Source organism: Cyrtonyx montezumae, unplaced genomic scaffold (assembly GCF_038088225.1).
Source record: "Cyrtonyx montezumae isolate F1298 unplaced genomic scaffold, pur_monq_1.0 scaffold_8, whole genome shotgun sequence".
Lineage (NCBI taxonomy): Eukaryota > Metazoa > Chordata > Aves > Galliformes > Odontophoridae > Cyrtonyx > Cyrtonyx montezumae.
The window spans coordinates 46,456,328-46,477,726 of NW_027072089.1; the positions used below are offsets into that span (position 1 = coordinate 46,456,328).

At 39.6% G+C, this 21,399-nt stretch overlaps 1 protein-coding gene across 1 annotated transcript in view; it reads right to left on the reverse strand.

The window, feature by feature from the left end:
• The window catches only part of DLGAP1 (DLG associated protein 1), a 391,301-nt gene extending 370,235 nt beyond the window's left edge, over positions 1–21,066 (reverse strand). Inside the window, exon 1 of the mRNA XM_065752000.1 lies at positions 20,897–21,066. The gene's annotated coding sequence lies outside the window, so the exon portion shown is untranslated. The remainder of the gene's footprint in view (positions 1–20,896) is intronic.
• Between the last annotated feature and the right edge of the window lie 333 nt (positions 21,067–21,399).

Here is a 21,399-nt window from a genome sequence, read left to right on the forward strand (position 1 = left end):
AGAAAGGAGAGAACTAATGATCTTCAGGCTACTAAGTACAATGTTCTCCATGCAGTATCCTCTGGCCTCTGTAGCTTACACTTGAGATTATATTGTTCTGGCACACTTTCATCTAGCTTATAGCTGACAAGAAAAATCTACATTACCAAGTCTAAAAGTACAAGCTACGTAACACAAAATAATCACCAACAGTCAAATGTGCACACTACCACATTTGATAACACGCATTTGTAGGGGAAAAAAAGGTACAGTTATATTTTTTAGTTAATACTCCAAGGTATTGCTTGTATTTTATCTTCACTGACCCTCATACTGAAATATTATGCTTCTTTGTGATTCTGCACTCAGTAGATAGAAACCTCAAGCCATTATTCTTCTTGAAGCATTCCTAGAAAACATCTACAGAACCAAATACAAGACATAATCACTTAAAGTGGCAGACAAGTTTGGAATCATAAAACTTCAGCAAATCTCTGAAGCTTTCATGTACTACTTTTCCATTGAGGACCAGTTTTAAGCAGCTATTGTAATGATAAACTGTAATAAACCATTTCCCTATACAGGCTCTGAACAGTTTTTCATATCTTTTCGTTTCCTTTAAAAAAGATGAGAAAATAGGTAATCATTCCCAAAAATTATTTGCAGAATTCCCCCTTAACCATATGAGAATCATAGGAGTGTTCAAAGTATAGTTTGATATTAAATGATCAATGTTAACTTGTTTATGGACCTTAATTAGATGTAATTAAGGAATAATTTCAAAGCTACAAAGGAACTGCCAGAATGATACATAGAGATACTTGATTTGGGTAGGTTTTTTTTTTGTTTCGTTTTGCTTTTTTGTAACCAATGTTTTAGCATCTGTCAAATTAAATTAATTTTTCATTAATTGCTGAAGCATAAAATTCATTTATTCTCAACAAGAGTGTAGTTTAATCCTCTATAAATCGCTTCATAACCAATTAATACTGTTAAAATGTCAGCTTATTGATGCAGCATTTTTAACATCAAGGAAAACAAAGCTAACTGATTTCCTTCTGCTGCAAGGACAAGCTTTTGCCATACCCATGGCTAAAAGAAATAGAAAAATTAAGAGGTAACCTCTGAACTCTGTAGAAAAAATAATCTGCAGTAAGACACTTAAATAAACAGCACATTGCAAGGCTGTAATTAACCAGATAGGAAGTGGTTCTTCTTTGGTATATCTATTTCAATTGTGTGAATGTTTAATGGGATGTCTGTCACAGAAGCAAGACACTTGTATCCACTTCTGTACCACAGAAAGCAGAAATCTAAGTAAAGCCTAAACAAAAAGATCTAATGTAATCTTCTTCTCTGAGGGATAGCAATGCCTCCTGGGCTGCCAGCTGAGTAGCTCCTCAGTATCCTCTAAGATGTGGTACTAATATGGGACAAAGGGATAAGTGTTCAAAATACACATCTGCACAAGTAATTTCCACCTACAACACAAAAAATTCCACAGTTATTCTCAACACAGAAAGTGGGAAATATTACCTTACAGATAGCACTTGTATTTTAGTGTCTGAGAATAATGAAACACTTTAGCGTCACCATTATAATAGTATTTTAATTGTAAATATGATTTGAGAAATACAGTTAGACTGAAGATTAATAACTTTTATAGTGCAGATGGGAGAAAAACAGTTTATTATTAGCATCAGAATCAATTCCATTTTATGTCAGGATGCCTCTAAAACAAGAGCAAACTAATTCTTGTACAAAGAAATCAAAGAGAAAGTAGAAGCTAGAACAATGGAAAACACATTCTATGTAAGTGAAAATTACCTCTGTATATCACTACTGTCCTTCTTTATAGAAGCTGAAATTATAATACAATTGATTTCTTTGCATTAGGGAGCAAAGATCAGGTCAAATCAGGTGAATGAATGCTTCTGTACTACTACTAACAATGGTTAAAGAAGAAGGAAATAAAAAGACAGGGTTATTTACAGTTCTAACAGGAACTAAAACAAAAAGATATCCTGTATTTTGATAAAATACAAACTCCAGCTAAAGAAACTGGAAGCTGTAAAATCACTGAGTGATTAATGCACAGGGCACATTCAAGTCCAGTATAAATCACTGAACATGAAAGCAGTTAGGCTGCTTCTTTAACCATTTTAGGCACTATTATAGTCTCTCCAATCCAGTTCCACTAAGAAACGATAACATTTATCCTTTTTCTAGAAGAGAATCCATCTGCCTTATGATCCTCAATTCATAAACATTATCATCACAAGGTCAGTTTAGACTTGACAATGTAGAAATATCCAGCTTCCTTCCAGTATCTCATGGGGTAAATGAACATGGATTTAAAGTAAACCTTCCTCTGTTGCTGGGAACACTCGTATACTCCAATAATCCAGCACATCAGTTGATTTCTTAGTTTCATCTTTGCTCTTCTGATTTAGAACCCTTTTGAGAGCAACTATGCTATCTCTTCCCAAAACAGTATTAATTGCCTGTTTAGAACGCACACCTCTTGGTTCACTCCCATACAAAATTCTAAAATCCTGATAACTCCTGTTCACTGTAACCTGAAAAGATTTGCCCTTCCCAGCCAAGTTTCTCCTTCTGCCATATCTGTCAAAGTTCTTTCCCAGGAGTATCTGTTTATCTCCATTTCCTGTGTGTAGCTAGCACCATCCACCTCTAACTTAAAACTGTCATTTAGAGTAGGACAGTAACACTGACTTGTTGCCATCACACAATCCCCCTACCAATCTCTCCTGTCAACAGCAAACCTATCTTAATCAATTGGCCTTAACTCTTCATTACAGGCAGCACAGATCTTAGCTCTAGTTAGATTTTTCACCCAAATTTGTTCAAATTAGAAAAGTGAAAATAATTTTGAGTTACAGTGAAAAAAAGCCCAAACACTTCATTCAGACCATTCTTCAAAGCTTAGAGAAGAGCCACCAGGATACTTTGGGAAATAAAAGTTTTAAAAGTGATTTTCTTAAGTTAGATACATAAAAATATTTCACTGGAAAGCTACTAATCCCATTTTTAAACATACAACACCAGGGCTATTCTGGTTCAAAATCTTTAAAAACTATCAGAAGTTGTAATTTGAAAACTACCATTTTTACCTCAAGTATGAATGATAGAAGCTTTAAGAAAAATTCTCTTGATGTTTTATTTCTCCAGAGAATCCACTCCCAGCATGGGCCACTGAACATACCTCAGGTGGGAAAAAGCCTCTCATAGCCTATGATTGTTCAATAGCACATCATATCTCAAATATCAAAAACAAGATATTCACAAGTAGAAGTCATCACATTCAGAGCTATGCATTTCCACAGAAACTACAACACATACAAAGAGCACAATAACACTGTTAAGTGGAGGAAAATCTCAGCTACAAGGCACTATTATTCAACACAGTAACCACCACTAGCCACCCAATTTTTGCCAGTGATGAGCAAAAGCCTGTGTGCTGCACTCATAAATACCCGTACCAGTGGAGATGACACTCCGTCATCATTGCCACTGCTGAAACGCACCACCCACTGCTTCACTGTGCTCACATCCACAGTTTGGTCTCCATCAGCACTTAGTGAGTGTCAATGAATGTCAATGGGTGCCATTTTTTGCACATGTAGGAACACACCTTTGCTTCATAGGCACTTCCAAGTCAGACACCATCCCTCAAAGAGCAACGAAATGTTAACAGAATATTGGCAGAAAGTTCCTCTACTGCCACACCAGCAACGTCTGCCTCTGTTGTTGTGGAATAACATCATGAAATAGGAAGTTTTACTTTCAGGGCATCCCTTGTAACAACAATCTATTTCTAGCTTCTCCCCAGCTTGAGAAAATACAGATTTGATGGGTTGACCGTTCAATGAATGAAGAACCAATTGCAGGATTGTAACTAGAGAGTGGTGGTCAATATCTCGATGATCACATGGAGATCAGTGATGAGTGGGATCCCTCAGGAGTCAGTACTGGCACCAATACTCTTTAATATCTTAACCAGTAACATCAGCAGTGAGGCAGGCTGAGAGAGGAGAGGCTGTTCAGCCCGGAGAAAAGGTAACTCTGAGGTGACCTGGTAGCATTCTTTCAGTATCTAAAATGGGGTTATAAGAAAGAAGAGGAGACTTTAGCAGAATCTGTGGGAATAGGATGAGGGAAGATGGTTTCAAATTTGGAGAGGGGAGATTTAGGTTGGGTATAAGGAAAGTCTTACACAGTAGGGGTGGTAAGGCACTGGTTGCCCAGAGAGGTGATGGAAGCTCAGTCCCCAAAGACCCTAAAAGTCAAGATGAACAGAGCTCTGAGCAAACTGATCTAGCTGTGTATTTCCCTGTTCATTGCAGCAGAGCTGGAATAGATGACCTTTAAGGGTCCCTTCCAATTAGAACAATTATGCGATTCTACAGCAAGCAGAGGTAGTATATAGTATGATTCAAGAAGAAAGAAAGAAAAAAAAAGAGGAGGGAGGGTGAAGGAAAGAAAGAGCAGTGCACATAGAAGGAACATGAGTCAAGATGAGGAGACAAAGTAGTCAAGCTATGGGAGACAGATGTGAAAAGGGCAGGAAGATATGCAGTTGCTGAAGTATATTTTATTCCAGATTTTGGAGTGGAGCCCAGAAAACTCAATTCTCAAAACCCTCCCCTGCTGTCAGTTAGTATCTACAAAGGCTAATTGCAAAGCTCCTCTTCATTTACAGCTTGACTACAAAATGGATAGCACGGACCACTTCAGTTGCTTGTCCCTTTGTAGTGTCAGAGGCACTTAAGAAGTTTAGTGTAAAGCTATAGTTCTAAACTTTGCACATTTGTATGATGAAATAGAATCATTTGTTTAATGAAAAACAATACTTAATACTGTAAAAGATTTCAAGAAGGTAAGTGTTGGAAAATAAAAATTACTGATTTTTAGTGCATAGTGAATTAAACTTTCAAATATTACAATGTATCCTGTACTTGCTGTAGCATGTGCATACACAGTTGGCATATATTTCCTTTCCAACCATGGGTAATTAATACATGGCCCACATGAGCATGTATGCCAACACCAGTTAGGTTTCCTTCCTTCAAATGCAGAAGAAAAAGTCATTCTTATTCTGTGACATGTTTTCAACCATATGTAAAGGCTGCAATACAAAGCAAACATGGTTCTGAGCTAGTTTGAATAAGAGACAGTGCAAAGGAATAAATGAAAGCTTCAGTTGTGCATAAACAGACCCTGCATGCTATTCCATCATTCTGCTATGCAATTTGCAGTATGCAATCTTTACACTTTTTTTCTCCTCTCTCTTCGTACACCTCCTGTATCGATGTATACACTGTCAACAATAAGTTCCAGAACTGCTTTAGAAGGTGAAGAGCACAAAGTCCACAGGGAAGCATCGTAAATCCCCAGGTCTCAAAACCGAGCTAAATTATTACCTCCCTAAAGGCAATTTAACACTAAGATTTTAAGTACTAATGGAACAGGTTTCTGTGACACATGTTAAAAATATTTCTTCAGGTGTTTTCGTCTACAAGATGTAGCTTTTCCACTACATTTCTCTGAAGCTATTACATTTCCCAATCTGCATTTATTCACCATTAGTACAACAGGATTTTCCCTAAATTCTATATTTCCTGAATAGTGAAGTTACTCCCTGCAAGTAAAAGCAAGTGAATGAAGAAGCATGCAACCCTGGTGAAATGTTAAATAAAGCAAGTGATATGCATTGACCCACACAGTTAACATATAGCAAAGTTTAATGGGCATACAGACAAAAAATATTTCTGAAATATTTCAGCATTCATGTGCATAAAGCCAACCGTTGACAGGAATCAAAGCTGACAAAGGTGTAACAACATAAAATTGCATCTGTGATATTCTTCCGTGTATGACTGAAAGTGACAGCCCAGTGTACAATTATCATACATTACTAACTGAATATTAATAAAATATTCATTACTCTATTTAGAAAAACTTGTCTTGAAAAGCAATTTGACTTTTCACCTCTGTAACTTACAAAGAAATAAATTTGACAGCCTTGACTACTAAAAACCATAGAGGGAAAAAAGGAGTCTTAATCTTTCAGCATTGAGCCCAACAGCCAGCTTTCACTCTCTGTGGATAAAATTCCAGTCACCTTAGACAGTTGCAAGCACTTCTTCAATCTCTGTTAAGTCCTAAAATTATGCCTAACCTGAACCAAATATAATATGTATTATAGGCCATATGCAAGTTTACTGGGTGGAGATTCACTCTCCCTTTGAAAGAAGCCTGGAATATCACAGAATTATAGGGGTTGGAAGGGACCTCTAGAGATCATTGAGCCCAACCCCCTGTCAAAGCAGCTCCTTAGCCCAGGTTGCACAGGTAGGCATCCAAGCAGGTCTTGAATGTCTCCAGAGAAGGAGACTCCACCACCTCTCTGGGCAGCGTGTTCCAGTGCTCTATCACCCTCACTGTGAAGAAGTTCCCATGCACATTTGTGCAGAACTTCCTATGCCTCTGTGACCATTGTGACCATTTCCCCTTGTCCAGCCTCATCTCTTTGTCTCCTGCTCCTTAGATATTTACAGACGTGGGTCAGATCCCCTCTGAGTCCTCTTTTCTCAAGGCTGAACAGACCCAGGTCTCTTAACCTTTCCTCATAAGGGAGGTATTCCATGCCCTTTATCATCTTTGTGGCCCTCCACTGGACTCTTTCAAGGAGATCTCTGTCATTTTTGTACTGAGGAGCCCAGAATTGAACACAGTACTCCAGGTGAGGCCTCACCAGTGTAGAGTAGAGGGGGAGGATCACCTCCCTCGACCTGCTGGCCACGCTCTTTTTAATGCATCCCAGGATCCCATTGGCCTTCTTGGCCACCGGGGAACAATGCAGGCTCATGGCCAGCAGGGCCACCAGGACACCGCTCAGAGCTCCTCTCCAACAGGTCATCCCCCAAACTGTAGCAGTGCATGTGGTTTTTCCACCCTAGGTGCAAGAATCTATACTTCTGTTAAATCTTATCTGATTCCTCTCTGCCCAACTCTCTAGCCTGTCCAGGTCAGTATCTGTCCAGAATGAACATTCAAAGTCAAACCTGAAGTGGGATCTTAGTCATGCATGTACATTAACATATTTTTGAAGCTGCATAACTTTTCTTCTGCTTCAGAAGCATAACTTCTATGCACATACATGACACAATGTCAAGAAAAAAAATGTTAATACTCACAGAGGAGGCAAGGTAACAGCCTGGCCTTTCTGACCAGGTTTGCCTTTCCAACCATACACAAAGAAGGAAATCATTATTGCATTTAGGAGGTAATATTTCAAACTGCTAATAACCCAGCAGGCCTCAAAGAAAAAAAGTGTGATCTTTCTACTTATGTATTGACACAATCCAGTGACTGCTTAAGGCAACAATAGACATTACATTCACAGTGTGAGCCACTGATTCCAAGTAACTGTTGGATCAGGATCCTTGCTAAGTTCAATCATGAGGCACCTTTTTAGCAATTATAATTATATATGTACACCTTAGAGGCTCCATTGGCCTAAACTGGCTTACTGACATGCCTCACTGAAAGTGAGGAAGCCTGAACCCTGGACTCTCTAAGTCATACTGTGCACTGCTAAACAGTATCATGATTCTACCCAATGTGAAAGATACCACTCTACTGTCTAAAAACTTGTAATAATGCTTGATTTTATGGGATATTTGGCAGAATTAACAAAAATAATTTGAAATGTAGACTGTTGACAAAATATAATGCAGAATTAATTTAGAACTACTAGAGTATTTTTGTCTTTTGACGTAATCCATAAGAAAATTATTTACAGAACATAAATACTGCTATGAATTCTTTAGCATTAATTTATATTTCCATTACAAATGACTGTATTTCCATTTATATTATCAGACATGGTCTGAAATTGTAGAAGAATACCAATGGAAATGGACTTGAAATTGATATCATTAAAATTAAATATTTAAAATGGTTGGAAATATCAATTTAAACTTCATTTTTGTCCCTGGTTATATATTTGTAACAAAGCTAACAAAGTAACCACAGAAACTGTTTGTACTTCAATTTGATGCGATCTTCCATTGTTGAAAACAATAATTTGTTCACAAACTCTTGTTTTTTCTGTTAAAATCTCATTTCAAATTCATTACCTTGACAACAACATACTACAGATAAGTAGTGACATCTTTCCTTTGCAAGAAATTAGTCACTGAGAAGACAATAAATATCTCATTTATTACTACAGTCATCACTATTACAAATGATTTGCTGATTACAACATTCATTACACAAGACATTTCTTCCAAACCTTCTCTTGTTTTACTCTGTCTAAGGCTTAAAGTCATATGCACTACACATGAAGGAATTGAAATTCAAATTCTTTCATGAATTGGCTACCAAAGCTTTCAGAACTGGTGAATTCAGTCTTTTTTATCCCCAGTGGTCATCTATTTCACTATTGAAATGATAAACTTTTCCCCTACTTCAAGAAATAAAATCAAAAATCAGTACTACATGAGGCAGAAATTTACAATTTCTAAATATATAATTACTACTTTTAACTATTTTGTAAAAAAAATAGGTTGTGGGTTTTCTGTTTTGTTTCTCCATTTTGGTTTGCGTAGTTGTATCTACTTGAATTTAGTATTAAATCTAATGCACATCTGTTTTCACCCCACTTACCTCCCTGTGGACATACCAGTCATAAACCCAGTCTCCAGCATTTTGCATCTGCTGAGCTTAATTCTAGCATAAATACATATCTGGTTCCTGTTAATGCTATCCATTTGGTAAACAGAAGGAAATGGTATCTGGTCTACTTAGATAAAATACACTTTTCTGGTTTGTTGTTGTTTTTAAATACAGAGCATTATCTTAGTATTAATTTCCCATTTATTATGCACAAGTAGATTTATTTAGAATTAGGTATTAAGTAAAGCATGACTAACTTCATCCTGCTTTCAAAAAGTATTTGACCCAGCCACAAATACAACAAAATTAATCTTACTGCTTAAAATACCTCTAGGATAAACCCTAAAAAGCATGCTTATCAAAATAAAGCTAATATATTTGCCACACTTAATTTTCTAGCACATACAGCATCTTACTTCTAGTGAGATTCCACTGAATTAATTTCCTTTCTTCAGCTAGTACATTATAAAGATGATAATAATGGAATCTATTAAGAACTAGTTGATTAGCTTCCATAAAGTTGTGGGCAACAATCCATGACTAATCAGCAAACTCAATGAGGAAAGCAAAATTATTTTCTTTTCCTTAATTAACTATTTTAAACAGATAAGATGGGCAATACACATACTGATCAATCCATTTAAATCATTTGTGTGCAATACTGTGGCTTGACTTTGTCTTCCACAAAACACACAGCAAGCAGCTCACCTTAGAACAATTTATACTAAAGACGAACAAGCTGGAAAACATTTGAACACTTGAGTTACAGAACAGACAAGTTTCAGCACCTAATGTAGGAGCCCGGTTTGGCTCCAGACATTAACAATGGGTGATTTGTCACCAAAGTTCAATTGTCATCAAAGTTCAATCAAGAACTGTTAACTCATTGCTGATTTAAAATTTGGCAGGTGATCGTTCAAATAGTATGTGCTAAGAAAAATTTATTTATATGTATTTAGGAAAAAAAAAGTAAACATTATATTCTGTAATGTTTCAGGTATCTCAGTATCACATAAATTATCCATTCAACAAAATAAAACTTAATACACTAATTTGTTTACATCCACTAAAACAGAATGAATCATATCCATGATATCCAATTGTAGCAGTAAATTTTTGAGCTCTGCTAGCAGCTGAAAAAGCTTTATTGTATTAGATGTGATGATATAGCTCTATTATTGTCAATTTTTATGTATTTTATCAGCCATACATCATGATATACTAAATAATGTACTGGTTATTTACAGTCTGTATTGGGCACACATCTACCTAGTGCAAACTGTTTGAAAGTACTGCCTCCGTTACAGTGGCTTAAGTGCTATCCAGTAAAAACAAGATTATGAGAGTACAGTATGCTGCTGGTATCAAAGAACTCTGGATAGGCACAGTGATTACACAGAAAAAAATAAGAAGCATGTAGAAAAAAATATAATATCAAGTCATTTCTTCTTGAGAGATGGGCTAACCACGTCTATTATATGCGGGCATTCGCTGTATATCTGTAGATCTGACAGAGTTTGGGGATTTCGCTACTTATTTGAGTTAGCAGATCTATAAATTCTTGTTTTCAAGGTCATCCAATGGAAATGAAAGCAGCAGATTCAGTCTTCAGTTGTGAATGAAGGGTGCTTTCTTCCAGGGGAATTCTCAAGGACCTGAATTCCTTCAGGTCCTTGATGATCTACCAGAAAGAAAAACATAAACCATAAATTGCCTCATGTGCCAGAACAGCTGATCTCAGCTTCTCCTCAGCCTTTTCTACCACTGAGGAGTTCCCAAGGAGCAAGGAGGGACCAGTATCAAGAACAAGGGAATTTTAAGGGAAATCATTTTAAACTCTGCTGTGGCTGAGAAATAACACTCCTCTCAAAAGCTTAATCCTGACAAATATAAATTAAAAGCATACATAAGCTTTGAGAGATTTATCACATGTTACTAAACTATGGCCAGTAGCCAGCATAATTTGGATATGGAAGATGAGTACAGGCCACCACTATTAGAGTAAAGCTTAAGGAAAAAAATTAAAGTAAAATAAAATAAGAAATAGCTGAAATAGTACAGATTATACAGCAGCACAAAGTTAACAACTAACCACAACACTGGAAGGAACATTACATTCAGTTTTGAATGTAAAAGATTAGAATAAAAAAAAGCTATAAAGAAAACAACTAAGTGTTGGACTCGATCTCTAGAGGTCCCTTCCAACCCCTATAACTCTATGATTCTGTGAACACAAAATTGGGACAATGCTTCATTCAGCAATTGTTCAAACCAGTGCCTAAGTCAGCAGCAGGTACTCTGTACACTTCAGATGTGTAAGATTAGAAAAAGACCAAACTAAAACTGGTGAGTCACATCATTACTTAACTACACTTTAATTAAATACATTAATTAACTACACTTCAAATAATCAACATACTTTGCAAGTTTCATATATTAAAATGAAAAATAATATGACAGTTGAACGAAGTCAAAATCCACACCCAAACTATTGTTTTCACCAAGCATGAACTTAATGAACATACCAGATCTTTCTGCAGTAGTTTTAGTTTTAAGCACTGCTTCTTTTATCAGGAATCTATCTCAAATAGATCACTCAAAGCTGCACACTTTTCTTTAATCCTAGAGTGATTCAGGTAGGGAACTACAGATTAGTTGAATAGCAAAAAGCAAATTAAGAGCTTTTACAGCTTTACAAAGTCTGCCAGAAATCTGAATATTTAGAAGTTCCCAATTTTCTTCTCATTATGCATATAATTTCATTCTTAGTTCCAAAAGAAACTGAAATTGGCACCAAGGTAAACCTTCCTCTTTCATTCACCATGCTCCACAGTGCTTTGTCATTGGAGCACTAGAACTTTAGAAAGAAGGAACATGATGTAACTAAATTTCTCTTAGATCCCATAGGAATGCCACTATCCTTGTTTCATCCCTTTACAAATATGTCTTTAGAAGTGCTCCACAGAAAAGTTGCCACCACATTCCAACATTTCTTGTCAGAAAAAGTTTTTAATACAGCCCTAATCAACTGCTGCTCAAAATTAAAAACTCATACAGCTTTTGACAATGCAAGCACCCTGCTCCTGTGGCTCATATCTGAAGTATGAGTCAGTTGAAAGACAAAAAGATCAGGGCAAGTAACTCATATTTTGACTTGGTTTGTCAGAAATATACTCTAGAAGTTAGAGTCGTTATTTTGCATGATATGATACTGGTTTTCTACATAAAGTATCCTACATAATATTTATTTTGCAAATTGGAATATTCAGATACTTTGATCAAGTTCCTTTATGTTTAGCTTTTCTTTCCATAACTTAGAGCCTCATCACCAATAGCACAAGTTTTATTAACACGTGTAAAAATGGAACTGATAATTACCTATATTTTGTCTCAGTCTACCAGTTATAACTTATTAAGATTTGTTTTTAAAGATCAGCTAAGTATTCCTTTAGCCCTCACTCTCCTCTCTCTGTCTTAATCTTGATTTCTAAAGATGTTTTATACTTGAAGACAACTAAAATGCAGCAACTTTAAGCATATTCACTGAATAGTAAGTATCCTTTTGTCTGAGCTCATTATATTATTTGTGATTACAAGAGGTCTCACAGGCTTTCTGCTGTTGGCTTTGTCCCTTCACTGAGTAATTATTAGCACATGGCATGGCAAACCAATGATCCTTTTCATGCATAAATATGTTTGTTCATATATAATTCTGCTGTGCAATTCTCTCTGCAAAATTCAGTATGAAGACTCTCAGTGTGTAAACTTATATCACATATCAACTATAGAGACATAAAACACCATATGAGTATTCTGCAAGGCAGATCACGTGCAATCAAAGTAAAACCATATAGATCGGCATGTTTGAGGAAAATGAAAAACAGTAGCCTGTACATACAAAAATCTAATTTCACTTTACCCTGCATGAAATGAACTGCTGTTCTTCAATCACTGTGCCACTTCAATACTGTAAATGACATATTACATGGGCATATTAAAAGGGATATGATGAGTATAAGCTTGCAAGTGTTTTTATAAACTAATGAGAAAAAAACAAACCTGAAGTGGAAGAAGTAACCATTCTTTTCACATAAATGAGCTTGTAACATGCCAGGAAAAAGGCATTGCTTTCCGAGATAAAAGATCAGTGATCAGTTTTGAACACTTAAATGGTTATTTATTTGTTTTGGAGGGAAAACTCCCTGCAGCGATCTCTTTTCCATGACAGGTCAAGATCTAAATATGCAAGAAACTACGTTTCATCTTCAGTTTGTAATTACACTTGACTAAATAGATAGCCAATTGAACATTTGCCACAACATTATTTTTTTTTTCCAGGACAAAAAGAGAAAAAACAAAAGAAATATATATTTTTCACTGTAAGTAACAATGCTTTCCAAACTATATCACTCAAGCTTTTCTTCTACAATTTTTCATTTCAGAAAGTGATACATCTTGGGGACTGTGGAAGCAAAGTCACTCCCCACTGTAAGTGGGGATCATGTTTGGAACCTTAACATCCAGAAGCCTATGGCTTCCAATGAGATGCATCCCAGAATCCTTAGGGAATTAGTTGATGTAGTCACCAAGCCACTGTCAATGATATTTGAAATGTTGTGGCAACCATGGGAAGTCCCCAGTGACTGGAAAAAAGGCTACAGCATACTCATTCTTAAGAAAGGCAAAAAGGATAGCCCCAGTAACTATCCTACTAGTCTCACCTATGTGCAGGAAAGGTCATGGAGTAGATCTTCCTTGAAGCTATGCTAAGGCACATGGAAAGAGAGATGATGCTGGAGAACCAGCGCTGCTTCAGCAAGGGCAAATCCTTTTTAACCAACCTAGTGACCTTTCATGATGGTGTCACTGCACCAACAGACAAAAGAAGAGACACTGATGTCATCTATCTTGACTTCAGTAAGGCCTTTGTCATGGTACTCCACAACATCCTTCTCTCCAAATTGGAAAGATATGGATTTGATGAGTGTATGGGAACTGTTGAATCACAGCCTGAACCACTGATTGATCACCTGAGGTGAGCACTGAGTCCGCCATGGGGGCACAGGTGAAGGTAATGGTACCTGTGTGATTGGAAGGAGTGGAGCCTGCCTCCACCTCTCCCAGACCCCATTTAAGGGCTGACCACCACCAGGGAAGGATCTCTTCTTGGAGATCCCTCCTGTGTGGAGTCATTGGCAAGCCTCAACCATCGTAAAAGGCGAGCCACCCTTTACTTACCAGTAGTCTGTGTACCATCTATATAAATCCTTACGGAAATATACCATCCTCCGTGATATCTCCTCTGAATTCCATCCTTTCAAATTATCCACCCTACAATGGGTGGACTGTTTGATGGATGAAGAACCAGCTACAGAATCAAGTCCAGAGAGTGGTGATCAATAGTTCCATGTCTGGATGGAGGCTGGTAATGTGTGATGTCCCCCAGGCGTCAGTGCTGGGACTGATTACTCTTTATTTTCATCAATTACACTGACAGTGGGGTCAAGTGCACACTCAGCAAGCTTGCTGAAGACATTCAGCTGTGGCATGGGATTTGACACACCAGAGGGACAGAATGCCACCCAGAGGACCTAGATAAACTTGAGCAGAGTACTGCATCCAGATGTGGCATACTCAATATGGTAGATACATAGACCTGTCAGAGCACATCCAGAGGAGCTACCAAAAAAAAAAAAAAACCATGATGCAAGAGACAGCACACCTTGCCTACAAGAACAGGCTGAGAGAGATGAGGTTGTTCAGCTTCGAGAATAGAAGGCTACAAGGTGACCTGGTAGCAGTCTTTCAGTATCTAAAGGGATGCCACAGGAGGGGAGGGGATAGACTCTTTAGCAGGGTCTGTGGTGATAGAACAAGGGGAAATGGCTTCAAGCCAGGAAGATTTAGGTTGGATATAAGGAAAAAAGTCTTTTGCAGTGAGCTTGGTGAGGCACTGAAACAGGTTATCCAGAGATGCAGTCAATGTGCCATCCCTGGAGACTTTCTAGGCAAGGCTGGATCAGGCCCTGGGCAACCTGACCTAGATATGGTGTCCCTGTTCATTGCAGAGGAGTTGGACTAGGTGATTAAAGGTCCATTGCAACTCTAAGGATTCTGTGATTCTATATAAAATAGAATATATAGAATATATACAATATATTCTATATAAGTCTCATAGTAGTTAGCACTATTACACTGTTAGTAGTAAGTGACCTATACACAGCAATCACGAGTTCTGTAAACCAATATATCAAGGTATTTATGAACATTTTCCTCAGAAAAGCATTCAAATAAGTATTACATATTATGGTGGTAAAGTTCTTTCAGGTACAGAATAAACTCCCATTTTCTGTAAATAAATATTGCAAACACTGATATCAAAACAATTAATTTGTAGAAAGCAGCCATAAATTCAGATGAATCTGCCTAATTCTATCACCTTCAGTCATTGCTGGAGAGGTTTTTCCCTGTTTATTCTAGTTTGCCACCCACTTGGTTCTGAAAAGCTACATGTGTATACTCATCAATAATGTTTAGAAAACTATACATAAATTCTACAATAAGCACTCCTCTGCAAAGAAAACATTTGTTAGAACAAACAGCTAGGTGTATGTTGCGTTACCAAGTAGGATCCTGTAATGGAATTAACACAATTCTAAAGGACAGTCCTCCCCTTGTCTGCCCACTGCTCCCCTCCATCCCCAACCCCTCACCACTCCCTTTCCTGCCCCCCAAAAAAAAAAATCATGGAGGCAAATCACCAGCTGTAAAGCTGGTGACAACTTCAGAACTAAATCATGCCCAATGAACAAAATTTGATCAAAAAGACGCAAAAGACGCAAAATGAAGAGAAAAAGGAGTCTCCTTTGATACCCTTATAGAACATTTGTGCCAATACAACAGAACCGGAGAAACCAGGAGCCGCATTTTCATACAATCTGCTAAACCAAGCTCACCCTATGTGAGTGGAATACTGCAAGTACTCTGAGATTCTTTCAATCATGGAATGGAACGGAAATGAAGAATCTTGTGCACTGTGCACACCTCTGAGACACTGCAAACCCCTGGAACATGTTTTCAGTATATCTGTTGAAGAAAGACAACCATTGCAAGCCCATGCATGGAAGGATACCACTGAGATCACTAGCAGAATCCAGAGATCTGGATTTAATCTCCTTCTCATTATTTTGTTTCTGATGAAAGAACAAAAAATATGCAGAGTAGTGAGAGACTAATTATCAGTGCTGACATTCAGTACAGTTTAAATACTGCTATAACTGATGCTATGATGATAAAGATAATTGAGACTACAAATAATTGCCTCTTACTGTAACTGTCCCCCAGTCAGGTAGGTACATCATCATGTTTCACCAGTGCCATTATACAGACACACCAGATGAATTCAACTGTGAGGATGGAATTAGTAACACAACACTCAGGAAGCTGGCTGGAAAAATTCCACTGCCTTTTATTTAAATAATAATAACAATAATAATCTGTTTTCATTCTATCAACATATTCCTCAAACAGTTATTTTCAGGTACAATTTGTACCTAGAGCATAAAACTGAAATTTCATCACAATTCTTACAGTAATGTTTTGGGCATCCTCAACACATTAACATCTCCTTTTCACAGAATAGGGGAAAACTCAAGGAATCCTTATCTGGATGCAGCACAGTTACTACATTTTCACATCAGAGTGTAAAGAAATTGAAACCTGTAAGTTGCTACAAGTTACTGCAATCTACACTCAAAGTTAGCCCACAAAACTAAGAACCCCCCCCCCCCTCAAAAAAAAAAAAAATAATAACAGCAACAAAAACACACACATAAGAAAAGCAAAACAAGCAACCCAAGCCCTGGTTGCAAATTCAACACATTGCCTATTACTGTTGAGATTTTTGGCTATGAGTTGGCCACACATTTTTGCCACCTTAAACACTGAGTTTGAAAACCTGGACCTAAAAACCCATAACTGTACATTTCCTTCACATTAGAATTCCTCTTCCTAATTCCTAGTTTCTTTGGCATTAAAAAAATAAAAATAAAAATAAATAGAGAAAGAAAAAAACCAATACCACAGAAGATGAAAAACCTATGGTTATTTAAAGGCAATGGTAAAATTTTCAAAGCAAAGTGAATGACCTGAACGACAGCCATTGAGATAATACCAATACAAGGACCAAGTATCACATGGAAAAGTAATAGAATTTTTTCTATACAAAGATTAAAGGAAAAAGCGACACTGACCACTCTTAGGAAATGAATTTTGTCTAGTAGAAGACACTGAAAATAAGCATTAAGCCAGATTTACATAGCAAGCCAGATTATGAAAAACTAGCTCTCAAATAGCATGGGCAGTCCTTCCAGAAACAGGAATACTGAAAGGTAGAAATATAGTGCATGATTTCCAAGCATGAAGTGCTTCCGTAGACAATCTGCCAACAAGACAAGTTAAGAAGGCTAAAATCAGCATTAGCATCTGTCTTCCAATTACAGTCACAAATGACATATTGCCCAGCAACAAATGATGTCTGCTGTCTTATATTAAGATGGTTGTTTTCAAATTATCCCAAGCTATGTCACAGGGAAAGGCAAAAGAATTGGAAATACGCCCAGAGAGACCTGGTGCATCAGCAGCCTAAGGGAACCATTTAAAAAGTCATTTGGTATCCTTTCATGAGATCTTAGCTACAGTAACTGAATACAGAAAGGAACAAAACAGAAAATATGCTCTATTCCTTAGTGAAAGTTATAACTATTTCTGATGCTTCTGTTGTCAGAAAGTATTCTCTTCACCATATCTTGGACTGAGACACAGCATATGCAGACTACTCTTCAAATAACATAAAATAGAAATATAAATAAAAGAATGACAATAAAAATGACCAACTACATCTCATCTAAAAATTAGAAAAAAAACCAAAGAACACAATATTCTCTATTACCAATCTATGATGACAGAGTCAGTGCAAAATCAAGACTTTTTTTTTTAAATTGTAAACATTTCCACACAAGAATCTTTGTATCACATATCAACTCACAAAATAATGTGAATCCCTGGTAGAATTTGCTGCTGCAAAACCTCAGCAGGCAAAAAAAAACTCTGTTGAGAAGAGAATATAGACAAATAAAAGAGCGAGTGTCAAAACAGGTCTTCAGGTCAACAACCTCACTGTGCAAACAGGTTGTTTCCTCAAATTCCATAACCAAATCACACAGGAAACCCTGAAGTGTGAGGCAAGAAGAAAGGAAAGATGATAGTGTGGAAGACATAGGGACTATGCTCAGCTGGTGTAACACTGTTCTCAAGAGCCATGCTCTGAAAGCGTGAGCCAACAGTAAAAGCACATACCCCAGCAGACAGAGTCACTACAAAGAGGAAGGTGTCATCTAATGCTGCTACAAGTTAACGGATGGGTAGGCGTCTCATCCTGACCTACGGTGAGGGAGGAAGAAAATCTCTCTCTGTTGTTACCATGGAGATTCCTTTTTCAGGTTTCTTAGGATGAGCTTCATGCACAAGTGCAAAATTTGGAATAAGAGGAGAACAAGTATTAATTCTGCACCCCTGACAAAAATAGCCTTCTTAAATCTTGAGAGATGATACAACAGAGGATGTAAAAATAAAGTTTGGTTACAGAGATTAAGGGCTGAATAAACTATCTTTGTTCCAGTGCCTTGAGCTCCTCTTCTTAAAATGGCAATGCACATTTGAGATCACTGTGGCTATCTTCTACAGCTTGGGTGAAAATTTGAGCTACTGGCTGGGATGTGCAAGGGGCAAGAACTGCAACAAAACGAGAACACTGCACGGAGCCTCCTTTCTATTGCTTCTCAGTACAGGATTGACCCTGGATTTTCCTAGGGCATTCATTATTCATGCTGTTCTTTTTGTATTTCCAGGTGGCAACATTGATAACTAAGGCTACATTGAGAGGCACCACCTACATCTACAGGAAAGAAGACAGGGCAACATCTAACAGAGATCATATTGATACCCATGCAAGCGTTAACTCCCTAAGAAACAGACCAGAATAAACTCCTTCTAAGCACATATATTCAATGTAGGTAGCTTCAGTGAGAAAAAGGAAGACAACTTGAGTTTAGGAGGGTACGTTCAATGGAACACTGTTGTACTCTTTACTGTAAAAATGCTTGATGACCTCCCTAATTAGCAGCACACATTACTCCCATGCATTTTTGATAGCTTGCAATATCTTCTTTCAGTAGTTCTGAAATACAGATTATCAGACAGACAAGCAGGCCACACAAAAGGAAATAAGGAACTGTGTCACTGGCATTAAAAAAAAACACCTCAATTATTATTGCTATCAGTAAACATTTCAGAATATTACTTGAACTTTTGGATCCATTCTAATTAATTAGACCAGTAAACAAAGATCAAACCCACCTCTGTTCAGAGAGGGGAAAATACCTGAAGTCCCTGCACTTGTCGCCCACACCAGTAGAAATTAGCATTGCCTTTTTAAAGGTGCATTAATATCAAACTACAATCCAGCATAACCAGATGAGCGCACACTGTGCTCACAAGCACACCTACCTCGTGTTTATAGTAGGCTAAAAGGTTAAACAACTCATATATAACTAAATTAACAGATGAATGACATTTCTCCCCACATTTGCTTCTTTTACTGTTTTCTGTTTCTGTAGGGCTTTTTTTGCTTTCTGTTTTTAACCGTGTTTACATATCTCTGACAGGTATACAAAACAACTTGAATGAAACAGGATTACCCGAAATCAATCATGTGCAATACCAAAGCACTTCCTGTGAAATATCAATCCCTCCATAAATCTTCTCCCAGTTCTCACACTAACATCAACCTGCTCTAGAAACGGGCATGCTACAACAGTTTCCTTGCAGGCATCCCGAGCGGGCTGTAATAAAAACGACACACAACAAGACACAATTATATAACAGACCTTGCTTAACGCCTCGTTTCTCGGAGGGGCTGATGAGAGCGGAGCTGCTCGTGTCCCCGTCCCCACACTCCCATCTCAGCACGCAGCGAGCAGTGCCCGGCGGGGGCCGGGGTTCCCCCAGGGAGCACTTTAACCCCCCCCGGGCTGCTGCCGCTGCTGTCACCGCCTCTCTCGGCCGCTAAACGCCCACACCTGTGCCTCGGTACTTCTACGGGCTGCCGGCTCCGCGCTGAGCACCCGTAGGTCTGCCCTGCGCTTTAAGAGCGCCGGCTGAGGCACAGCAGCGGCCCAGCTGTAAGGCCGACCCGCTTCCTCCTCCCCGCTATCCTCATGAAGGCAGCCGGGCAAAGCGGGCTCCTCCATGCCGCCCGCATCCCTTCCCCTCCCCGCAAGGAGAGAACCTAGCGAATGGAAGCTCGGCTTGTCAAGCCACGGCCCAGCGTCGGGAGATCCCCGCGGCTCTCCACCCGGGGCTGCCCCGCACAGTACGGCCTCTCGGCTTGGCTGAGAGAGGGAGGGGGTAGAAAAAAAAAAAGGGGGGGGGGGGGGTGTAAAAATTCACCGTGCTTTTCTCCTGCTAAGGAGGGACGCCCGCAACAACAGGCGACAAGTAGTGCTGCCTGTCCGGCGCCCGGGGTACGGAGCCCGCACCCTGCGGGTCCCGGCAGCGCTGCCTGTCCTCGCCTCACTCTCCCTCCGAGACCAGAAGGATCGACCCTATCGGCGCTACCCTCGGCGTCTGCCAAAATCCCTGCCGAAGGAGTAGTGGGATAAAAGCCCCACGACGCGAGGCCAGCTGGAAATAACTCTGCTGAATGATGCAGCAAACGGTGGACTGGGGGCGAGTCGGCGTAGGGCTGGTGCTCCGCTGCCACTCGCCAGCCCTGATTAATAATGCACGGGTTCCCTGGCGAAGCGAAAAGAGCTCTCTCTCCTCCGCGCGCCCGGCGATTAATAGCAACCTTCATCCCGCGCAACCTTTCGCTCGGCACTCCCCCACACTCACAGGCTGAGGTGGCAAGCGCTCAGGAGCGCGGCAACGGCAACCTCTGCCTCCCAGTCCGGGGAGGGGGGAGGGGGGGGAGCTGGGGAAGCGACACCTCTCGCAGCCAACGCGATCCCCCGGGAGGAGAGTCCCGGGGAGCGGCAGCCGCCGGCGCGGCAGGAGGGCAGGCTGCTGCCTGGGAGCGGAGCCTCGCAGCGCGCTGCCAGGGAGCGATCACCCATCGCTATTGTCAGCAAACAGCACGCACGCAAGCATTTACCTTTTTCTGCCCGCCGTCCGTTAGTCAAGCGTTTGTGGGAAGGAAGGAGAGAGGGAAGGAGAAGAAGAAAGAGAGAGAAAGGGAGGCAGGCGGCTGCTAATCCCCGTGCAGAAAGACTTCCAGTAGCGGCGGCAGCAGCAGCAGCGTGTATCTGTGTGTGTGTGTGTGCGTGCGTGCCAGGAGTGGAAGCACAGCCCTCCTGGCGATGCACCGGCTCTCGCGCCGAAGTACTGTCATGTGCGTGTCTCGGTGTGTATACCCATGGAAAAAAAAGAGACGGGGGGAGACTAGTCAGCCACATACCCGGCTGTGCACGGCTTGGGGGGGAAGAGGAGGAGGAGCCCAGCGCTCCCCAGCCCAACCACCGGAGGAGCCGCTCGCTACTACGGCGGCCGGTCACCGCGAGCCGCCAGCGTGCTGCCTCTCGGCTCCGCAGCTCCTGCTCTTCTCGCCCGCTTTCCCTTCTCTGTCTCAAGGGCGCGCTTTAAGGAAAGGCTCCTCTG